General features: G+C 43.4%; 1 long non-coding RNA gene across 2 annotated transcripts; it reads left to right on the top strand.

Annotated features, from left to right (window-relative positions):
- The first annotated feature begins 278 nt into the window (after positions 1 to 278).
- LOC124344066 lies at positions 279 to 1,105 on the top strand. 2 transcript variants are annotated; one of them, XR_006919532.1, is made up of 3 exons: positions 279 to 354; positions 435 to 783; positions 864 to 984. It is a non-coding gene; the product is annotated as an uncharacterized LOC124344066 (long non-coding RNA). The 2 variants fall into 2 exon arrangements; XR_006919531.1 differs by adding an exon at positions 1,022 to 1,105 and having other exon boundaries at positions 301 to 783; positions 864 to 948.
- The last annotated feature ends 9,965 nt before the right edge of the window (positions 1,106 to 11,070 follow it).

Below are 11,070 nucleotides of genomic sequence, written 5' to 3'. Positions count from 1 at the left end.
TTAAATAAAAATCAGACAGACGATTGTGTTATCCAACAAGTACTGTGGAGTCAAGTACTGTCGTGTCTTGCTTAATTTGTGGGTTGGGCTTTTTTTACAGATAGTTTCACTTTCTAATGGTAGATGGCAGGACGAAATGTTTACTCGCCTTTCAAACAAAAACAAAAAGTTCAAAGGAGAATGTAAAACGAATGACAAGCGCCAGCATGGTACCGCCAGTAACCATTCTAACGTTTTTCAATGTTCACCTCTATTGAATGAAAAAAATGTAAGAAAAATCAAAAGATCTCAACAGGGCACATTCTAGCTTTACATTGAAATGGAGGAATATTTCAGTGGCTCAGACAGTGACAGGTATATAGTTTTATACTTTTATGATAGTCCATTTTGCAAATCAAATTAAAGTGTCATATTGAACCATTCAACAATGACAGAGAACACAAGTTGTGTTTACTTGTGATGATTTCATTCTCATTCTCCTGTCTGAAGACTGCAGTAATGACCATTTATGCAGCAGTTAAATGATTGGAAGTGTTAAGCACAAATAATGACTCTCTGGACTCAAATTCATGAGTATACCCACCTTCTACTCTTGTTTGAAGTGATTGTTGATTCTTATTTGGGTGAAAGGGATTCATATATGGTTTTTATAGCTGAAGGAACTTACCTCATCTCTTTTCAGAAGTTTTCCTCACTTCAACAGTTAGTGTAGTTCCGGAGCTTAATACCTGGATCTTGTTCCTGTGACAGAAAAATGGCCTTCATGCTCTACTTGTTCAAATGGTATGGTAGACTCAATGAAATAATGTCACATGTTTTATTGTTACCTTTTCACAAACATTGTTTTTGGTGCCGCTTTTTAGGTTTCTGACTGGAAGTAATCATTATATGAAGCACGATTTTCGACCACGCGATGGGAGAATTTTGCCTCGAATTTTGCTGCTTTTGGTAAATTAAACTGATTTTTTTTGCACTTAGCCTGGATGGCGGCAAGTTGTTTTAATGAACCTTTCATCTGTAGTAGGATTAAAAACTGCTTCAGAAAATTTTTCCTCGTGTTGTCGTTAGTTCATTACTTCACTCAACAGTCAACACAATGAGGCAAGCATATTCCATCTAGGGCCAATAAGAAGATCTGTAGGCCTGCCTGGATGTTACAGGCCATTGGAAGTCTATGGCCCTAGAGTTGACGGATCAGCTATTAATCATGAAATATACAATGCTAGAACGGGATACTGTGCACCCACAAGTCTTTCCAATGAAATGAGGTAGGCCAAAATATCTAAAACTTTTTTGTTCATTCATGGGGCTATTTAGAAGTGGAAAAGACTTAATTTTTAAATAACTTTGTGAATTTATTGTTTTCTAGATCGTCTAATCTGTTTTACAGACTTCATGTTAGTGGTCTCCATTTTGATACAACAGAGGTAATTCCCAGGAAATATTGCATTTTTCTGCATTAATAATTATGTCTCATTAACAGGAGGGTTTAAGACATATCTTTAGCAATTATGGAAATCCCATGTCTGTGTCAATGATCAGGAGTAGGAATCAACAACTCACTGCCTTTGTGGAATTTGAATCCCAATAGTAAATATCTATAGATGTATGATGTTTGTAACCTTTATTCATGAAATTTGGGTTTCACAGTGAGGTGGATAATGCAATTATGGGACTGCATTTAAAACCTCCTCTGAATTGGGAGGTGAATTACGCTCGCTTTAATTATGAAGTTCCGAATCACTGTCAGCGTTCCCCATCTCCTACAATGACATCGGAAAGACAGTATTCGGACATGGGGTTGCACTCCTCAAACTCCAGGCAATCTCCTCGTTTTATCGAAATGAGAGGAACCGATTCTTCTATGGGTATGTTTAAAAGTATTTATTCATTAGGGTCTGTCGTTCATACTAATCGTTCCATTGTTTAAATCAGCAGTTATCCGCCCTATTAGGAATAACTCAATGACTCCAGAATTCCCGACCTGTTCTGTATGCAGTATAGAAGCATTACTCGTGTGCACGATTTGCAAGACCCGATACTGCTCACCAAGATGCCAGAGAAGTGATTGGCCTTCTCATCAATCAATTTGCAAAACAATTACCGTACATTAAATTTCATATGAAATAATATTTAGTTATCCGAAGTTATCCGAACATGCAAAACGGAAGAACGTCAGTTGCCATGCAGCAGTCTCATGACACATCCGCCGAAGAATTCGTAAGTCAGCATCAAAATAACGATACAATTGAAGATTCCTGCCCCTATACGTACTTAATTAAGGGTACACGCTCTCCAAACCAAAAGGAAGGAACAAATCAATTGTTGTCCGTGACGGTACATCGCAATCTTGAAAATGGGTCTTCAGCGAAAATGTGCCCGACAGAAGTGAGAAGCGTCCAGTCGGTTTCAAATACCATTAATCCCACTCCACAAGGAAGCTCTTTGCGTAGCCCCGAATGGAAAACTAACTCTTCACAATGCAAGTTGGAAATCAATGGTGCCACATCGTCTCTAAGTAATGGAGCACCTTTTCAAAACAGCCCATCAAACGAGTGTCAGCGTGAAGCTCACTGGGGATTGCCAGCCGTATCCAAGCCTCGCAATTTGCCTTTGACAATTTATTTTCCGGAGACACCTGATTCACCACCTTCTCACATGGCATCACAAACCCAATCTACTGATGCAATCAAGCTCTACGCTGCGAAATTTTCTTCCAAGCAGTTGGAAAAACCACTAGACAAGCGTAACAAAGTGGTTGTTTGCTCAGCCAAATCACCGGACGAGCTTTGGGTCCAGTACGCCTGTTATATAGAAGAGTTGGAAGAGGTGATGAGGAACGTTACTTCTCCAGATTCTGACCCCGTAATTAATCCAGTGGAAGGACGGCCATGTGTCGATGTTTTCCCTGAAGACAGCAGTTGGTACCGAGCTCAAATATTGAAATTCCTCCCAAATCAACTGCTCAACAACTCAGTGTTCAAAAGCCTCCGATTTGTTCTCAAATTCCAAACGAGAACGTTGCCACCGAAATTAATAATGTTTTTCAAATTACTTCAAGATTGAATGGCTTTCGTTTCAAAAAATTGATTTGTGCATGTGCCCCATCTTGTGAAGTGAAAAACGAGATAGTGTCTTCAGTGGTGCCATCCGTCAAATCCAAAGATAGGGTAGTTCCGGAAAAAACAAGTGATCTTCTGCAGCAACCGAGCAGTAATGTTTTCCAACGAATAAAAGTGAAACTTCTTCTCCTGATGCTGTCTCTGGACCAAACAAGGACGAAGGAACTTCAAATGCCAACACAGCTAGTGAAATTTTCTACAGTGATGGCTCATTCTTGGATTTACCTGAAAGCGGAAGTTTTCGAGACCTGATCATTAAAGTCGAAGGTCCTAAGCGTATATATCTGCGTGTCACTAGCGAAGAGATATCAACAAAACTGGCCCAATTAGAGGTATGTCCTTTTACATTTTTATCTATGCTGGCTTATTAGGCCTAACTGTCTTATTATTTCCTTATGTGTAGGATGATATGGTAGCTTACGCAAATGATTTGGGAGGCAGTCATTATCCCAAGAAAAATGAAGTCTGCATCGTACGTTTCCCTTATGGCCAGTGGTACAGAGCCTTTTGCGCTGGTTTGGATTCCGATGGCAATCGCTACATTTTCCAACAAGTTGATTATGGCGAGAAGCACACCGTTGACGCTAGCGATATCCACTGCATTTTGAAATCTCTAGTTAACTTTCTGCCGTTTTGGCCCATCTTGTCATTCTTAAAGGAACGGAATTGTGAGAATCCGCTGATTCCCAATAAACGGAGCAAGAGCGATCCAAATTCCCACGGCCTTCAACCGAAGGTTAACCTTGTAAAACCTTGAAAATCCAAGTTTACCCTTCTTCACACCTTAAACCCACCGAGATTTCTACCTTACTTGACCTTGTTACGTTCATATAAATATTTGCCTCTGCGATACGATGAACCAGTCTTATTCTTGCTGTCGGGGTTGAAACCTCTGCTCGGGTGTTGCTCCGGCAGTGTGAAGTATCTTACTGGTAGCCGCTGCGTGTATGTGTCGTGTGTGAACGCTTGAATAAAGACTTGATCGTGACGTGGCGGTGCGTTGCTGTTATTTTCTTCCGTTCCCCGGATCGATTGGCCGCTTTTCCGCCGCTACCCGTAGAAACGAATCTACGTCCCCCAGCAGACCCTGCGTCCATCATGGCGGTTACGCCTCGAGTGTAACTATGTTTTCAGTATCGTTGTTTATTATTATCGGTGTCATTTGATTAGTCAGCTGAGGCCAAGTGTATCGAAGCGGCTTCACATTTGGTGGCAGCGGTCACGAACCTTTTAACCCTCTGTAACGTTTTGAAGGAAATTTTGTATTTTACGGATTACAGTCGGGAAATTATTCCGGCTCTAGACCTTGTTTTCCGTCATGATCGCTCATGGCGTCCGGGGGTAAACAAAAACCAGTATGGGAGAAGCTTTTAGAGAGTGCTAGAAGGGCCGCTACGAAAATATCACCAAAAAATAGGTCACCCGAAAAGGCAAACCACCCCTGGTTATCGTTTGGCGTCACAAGGGGAAACTCACAATCTCCTAAGCAGCCAGCCCCTCCCGCCTCCGTTGTTGTCCCGTCTGCCCCCTCACTTCAGGAAGCGGCTGCTTCCTTAGTTCCAAGTGGACACAAAACAAGTCTCATTCAGGCAGAAATTGTGGATTTGAAAGTAGGACGGAGAATAGAGCAGGAAAGAGAAGACGAACTACAGGCGACACGTTGGGAAAACGCAACTTTGCTGTGTTTTGATCCTTCCGTTCTGCCAGCTGAGATCACCGGAAATAGACATTTTTATAACACATACGCTGACTTACCATTGGAACGCGTTCCGCGGAGTGAAATTGTACATGAAATAATTTTTTTGCGCTACCTTAATAAGCAAACGGAATTAGCGTACGAAACAATTGAATTATCAGTTGAGGCAGCGCTTGAGGAATTTAAAGGAAATTTCGCGACACCAAGAGAGTTTTTTCATTTTCTGGGTCTCACAACATTTTTTACACCACCCGAAAGCATTAGTTTCCCAAGTCCCTCGCCAGTATTATTAGACAACTTGACACAGGAGGGAATTCCAACAGTGGAGGAGGGCACACCTTCGCCAACGCAGTCTGAACAAGCTGATCAAGGAGACAGTGAGGGGCAAAATATAACGCCTCCTGAAGAAAACGAGTCTCATCCGCAACCAGATACGGAAAAGCACGAAACACCTAAGGTTCCGCTCGAACATTCCTCAGTTCCGAAGAGGGTTTCTTTCACACCAGAGGTGGACGTCATGGATAACCAGACTTGCCGGCCATGGGAACAGGACGATCAAGAGTCCAGGCTTTTTCAGTTTAACACAATCTATCAAACGTTGATTAGGCAGAATATCTCCCCCGAGTTGGCAACACTAGCCGCATCTCGCGCTTTGGAAACGGGCCAGCAGAATGGTCCTCGATTTACCTCAACCCCTCATGCACAAATAAATTCTTGTTGGCAACAAAACGCGCCATCAGTCACGGCTTCTAGCCAGACAATTCCAATTGATAGGAATACGGAAGCGAAGGTTGATCAAAGTACGGCGGCCGTACAAACAGATTTAAGGGTAGGGGAAAACAACACAACCTCCTACCGCAAGTTGAGCGATGTAGATAAGCAGGGTGCGCAATTGTTGTCCCAAATTCACGTATTTAAAAACAAAGGGGATGGAATGGACTTTGAAGCGTGGGTCCGACACTTCGAAAACACGCTGGATATTGGGGATTTTGAGGACTCCAGAAAAATAAAGTATTTAGTTTCAAAATTAATAGGGCCTGCAGGAGATTTCGTGGAACAATATAGGCTAGATCACCCGGTGGAGGCCAGCTGTTACAACACTTTAAAAAGAGCGTTAAAGGAAAGATTTATGGGAAAGAACATCGAGTATAAGTACCAAACATCATACGACAACTGTAGAAGAGAGCCGGGGGAATCAATTAGGAGTTTTGCGTGTAGAGTACAAAAACTTTTACGGAGAGGATACCCAGCACTTTCTAACGGGAAGAATCAGGAAACTATTGAACAGTTTAGCCGACACAAGTTTCTAGATGGCCTCTCCGCCGACTTACAGGACCGCCTGCTCTGCCTAGAATTTACGTCGTTTGATCAACTTATTGAGGCCGCGGAGCGCCATGACACAGCCATCGAACAGAGGGAAGCTCGCCAAAAGAGGGAATTAGTCAATGCTATTAATATGCTCCCAAAAACGCGCTCACCGACCCCAACAAGAACGGATAACAGTATACTAGAGTCCCTGAGAAAATTAAACGATAAGTTAGACAAAACTGCTGAAAAACAGGAAGAATTAAGAAAGGACCTACAGGAGATGCAAAAGAAATCTACTCCCCGGAATGTCACGTTCGAAGGGGACCAACAAAAGTTTTGTGCATTGCACAAATATGGCACCCACACTACAAACGAATGTCTCGTGTTGAGAAGCCAAAACTCTGTACACTGCTTCAAATGTGGGAATCCTGGGCATAAATCGTTCGAGTGCACAGGAGGGTCTCGCCCACAGCAAGGGCCTCAGTCACAAAACTGGAGACAGAAATCTTCCCAACATCCAGCGCAGGCAACCACGGGAATACATAGCGCTTCGGAAGAAGCGTTAAACGGATAACCACCGATCGAAAAGATGGGCCGAACGGTGGAATTGGTCCTAAGCCCCGTCAATATGTAAAAGGCGTGCAAGGAAGTTTTCAACCACCTAAGGTTGCTGTGAAAATTGGTTTGGTAGAAGTCGAGGCTCTCTTTGATAGTGGGGCAGGTAAATCATTAATAAGTAGTAACTTTTATAGGAAATTAGGGAAAGATGTAGGGAAATTTAGTCCAGAGGTAGCGGTGGAGCTGTTCGATATAAACAACAGACGTCTAAAAACCAGGGGAACAATTACAGTATGTTTTCAAGTTGTAGGGGAGAGCAATCCGGAAAACTTAGAGCAGTCATTCATTGTTGTGGATGATATAGCGGAGAGTTGCGTACTAGGTCTAGACGCGCTCTACCAGCATAGGTTTATGTTTGACGGATCTGAACGCTCCATTTACAGAATAAGGGAGGCTGATCACCTCCCGTATCAACCACTTGTAGTATCGCAGGAAAAAATCAAAATTCCCGCGCACTCTGCACAAATAGTGGAAAGCGAAGGGGAAGATGGCAATCTGCCCCCTAATGTTGTCTGTATGTTTAGGTCGGCCCCGGAACTTCCGAAGGGAATCCGCGTAGACCCTCTGGTGACTAAAAATGAACGGAAAGGGCTATTCAAAATCGTGTTGGTAAATGAAACAAATCGTAGGATAACACTCCCGAAATTTCAAGTAATAGGAAAGATCTCATTCGAAGTGAAAAAAAACCCCCAGACAATAGCGGCCTGCACGACTACTAAACTTGTCGACCCAGCCATCTTCGACTCAGTCTTATCAAACATTCCACCAAAGGGTAGTGTCCTGGTAAAGGACCTTCTAACAGAAAAGAATCACATTTTCGCGTCAAAAACCGAGGAACTGGGTTGCACAGGGGTGGTTAAGCACACCATTAACACAGAGGGGCGCGGGCCAATCCGCTTACGGCCATACCGTAACTCTCCGCGTCAAAGGGAGGTTGCGGATGGAATTATACAGGAGTTAATCAAAAATAAAATTATTAGGCCGTCTTTGTCACCGTGGGCAGCACCGATCGTGCTGGTAAAAAAGAAATCGGGAGAAACCCGCTTATGTGTTGATTACAGAAGATTGAATGGGATCACTAAAAAGGATTCCTTCCCATTGCCAAGGATCGACGACGTTCTCGATCTGTTAGTAGGGAAAAAATTTTTTTCTACATTAGATTTGGCCTCGGGATATTGGCAAATAGAATTAGACGAAGAATCGAAGGAGAAAACCGCTTTTGTAGTAGAGAATAATGTTTACGAGTGGAATAGGTTAGCTTTTGGTTTAACGAATGCTCCTGGAACCTTCCAGCGAGTCATGAACTTTATTTTGAAATCAGTAATAGGGAAAATTTGTCTGGTTTACCTTGACGACATAATTGTTTTTGCAAAATCGATTGAAGAACATGTTCAGAATCTTAGGGTAGTGTTTGAATTATTGGAAGATGCAAATTTGAAATTAAAGCTAGCAAAGTGTAAATTTCTCAGAACATCAGTCGATTTCCTAGGTCACGTGATTTCCGCCGACGGTATAGCGCCGGATCCCTCTAAAGTAGAGGCGATTAAGAATTACCCCCAACCACGGACTGTCCGTGAACTACAATCGTTCCTCGGTTTAGCGTCGTACTATCGACGCTTTATTAAGGACTTCGCGAGCATCGCACATCCTCTTATCATTCAGGCGAAAGGACAACCACAAACATTAATTAATTGGGGCCAGGACGAAATATCGTCATTCGAAACATTGAAGAACCGTCTCATATCGGACCAAGTGTTGGCTTTTCCAGATTTCTCGAAGCATTTTGTTATATTCACTGACGCCAGTGACTACGGATTGGGTGCCATTCTATCTCAAATAGATGTTAACGGAAAGGATAGGCCGATCGCTTATGCTAGTAGACATCTCAACAAAACAGAACAAAAGTATTCAACGATAGAGAAAGAGGCGGCTGCCCTGATCTTCGGCATAAAAAGATTTAAATATTATCTGCAGGATGAACCGTTCACGATTATAAGTGACCATAGGCCATTGCAATGGCTACAGACGTTCAAGGATGAAACTGGAAGACTAGGCCGTTGGGCAATAATGCTAGGGAATTTAAAATACACCGTACAGTATAGGCCTGGTAGGGTGAATGAGAACGCAGACTGCCTATCCCGTATCCCTATTGCATCGGTCCAGATCCAACCAGAAACCGCGGACGATATAATTCGGGAGCAACATACGGATCCGTTATGCCAGGATATTAGATCGTATATGGAAGATAGAATATTATGGGACGAGAATCATAGGATCATGCCGATTTGGGCGAAGGAAATAGACGTGTTTTACATAGAGAATAATATTTTATGCAGACTACAGGCACCGATATCTGAGAAACGAAGACCATTTCCGCAGAAGCAGGTTGTGGTCCCGCTCACCTTAAGGAAAGCTCTCGTGGAAGAGTACCACAATTCTCCGCTATCAGGCCATCTGGCGTATCGTAGAACTTGCCAAAAACTAAGAGACAAGTATTATTGGCCCTCCATGTTGGATGATGTTAAAACATATTGTGAGAAATGTGAAGTTTGTGATAAACAAAGAAAATCAAAGAATCGGGCAACACTGTTTTCTCTCCAGCCCGCTGCGGGACCTTTCGAAAGGCTAGGCCTTGATTTCTTGGGCCCACTTAGCCCTAGGTCAACGGAAGGGAGTAGCTACATACTCGTAATAACCGACTATTTTACTAAATGGGTGGAAGTAGTTGCGCTTCCGAACCAAACAGCGTTATCTACGTGTAAAGCGCTAGTTGAAAGAATTATAAATTATCACGGCCCCCCTCGGGTCATTGTCACGGACCGTGGTACCAACTTTACGTCGGCACTTTTTAAACATCTATGTGAAGCCCTGAGAATAAAGCATTGTACCACCACTTCCTACCACCCGCAGTCGAACGGTCTCACGGAGAGATTCAATAGAACAATGATGGAAATGTTAAGGAAATACACCGAGGATGGGTACGATGACTGGGAAGAAATGTTGGGGCATGTTGCGTTTGCATATCGTCACAGCGTGAATTCGTCTACTCAGGAAACACCATACTTTCTTAATCACGGTCGTGATGCAGTGATGCCGATCGACATGTTTCTAACGCCGTATTCCAAAGAACTCGTAACACCACAAGACTACAAAAGTTTGACAATGAAACGTCTTTTTGACGCATTCCAACTGGTCAAGCAGAATTTAGAGAAAGCAATGCGTCAGCAAAAGAAACAATACGACAAGCGAGCAAAGGATTTCGAATATCAAGTCGGAGACAAGGTGCTGTTAGACGTCCGTGCAGTAAAGCCTGGTATAAGCAAAAAACTGTATCCCCGCTTCCGAGGCCCATATCGGGTAACCAAGGTTCACAATAATCGGACGGTGGAGATACAGGCAACAACCGGGGGCGCCTCAAAATTATACCATTCCAATAGAATTAAGCCTCTCTTGGAATCGATGGTATGGAAGGACGACCCGGTCCCACATTTTGAAGATGTGCGAATTAATAATGACAACCTGGAGGACACGTTGGCAATACCGGAGGATCTAGGGACCGAGGGAAATGACGATGAAAAAGGAGCGAACATTGAACCTGACGCTCAGCGTGCAATCCCGGCTACGGAAGAGACGGGGTTAACAGATATCACGGAACCATTCTACGGGTTTCCCGTAGCTCCTCCCCGAAGAAAAAGGAGAGAGCCAACGGAGCCCCCTGGTCCCAAGCCAGACCGCCCAGCCGGATTGCGACCATGGTCAAAAATTCGACAGCGAGAATTTTAACAAAAAAAAAAAAAAAAAAAAAAAAAAAAAAAAACAAGAACTTTTGGTGTATATATATAAATTTTTCTTTTTGTCCTTTCTAGAATTATAATCTTCCTTGCAGCTTTCACGCTCGGAACCATTAGTGCGTTCGAAACGACCGTTTGCGACTGCAGCCAGGCGGCAAGAAAGGGCTTCGTTAAATTCGACAACGAGGACTGCAAACACCTCGTCAAGCCAGGATCACCAACTCCTGTGATGTATAAAGTAATAACCACCCTTCCGGTCCTTCAGCGATTCATCGGGCACACGTGTAGCATGTGGCGGATGTCGAAAACAGTATATCGTGACTTTCTGCAATGGGATTCCGTAACTGAAAGCCGCACGCCCTTGGAAGTGTCCAGCGCCCAGTGCCGACAAATGAGAGACTCACGCCTCTGCAACGGAGCGCCGATGGACAACCTCGGCTCTAACAAGTGGGCCTTAGAAAAATCGGCCCATGTTCAAGGTAGTTGGTTACGAACCAACACCGATTCCATAATCAACTGTCGCCTGGAGGAAGTG

The sequence above is a fragment of the Daphnia pulicaria genome, chromosome 1, assembly GCF_021234035.1.
Source record: "Daphnia pulicaria isolate SC F1-1A chromosome 1, SC_F0-13Bv2, whole genome shotgun sequence".
Taxonomy (NCBI): Eukaryota; Metazoa; Arthropoda; class Branchiopoda; order Diplostraca; family Daphniidae; genus Daphnia; species Daphnia pulicaria.
This window is presented reverse-complemented; position numbering and strand designations above follow the sequence as displayed.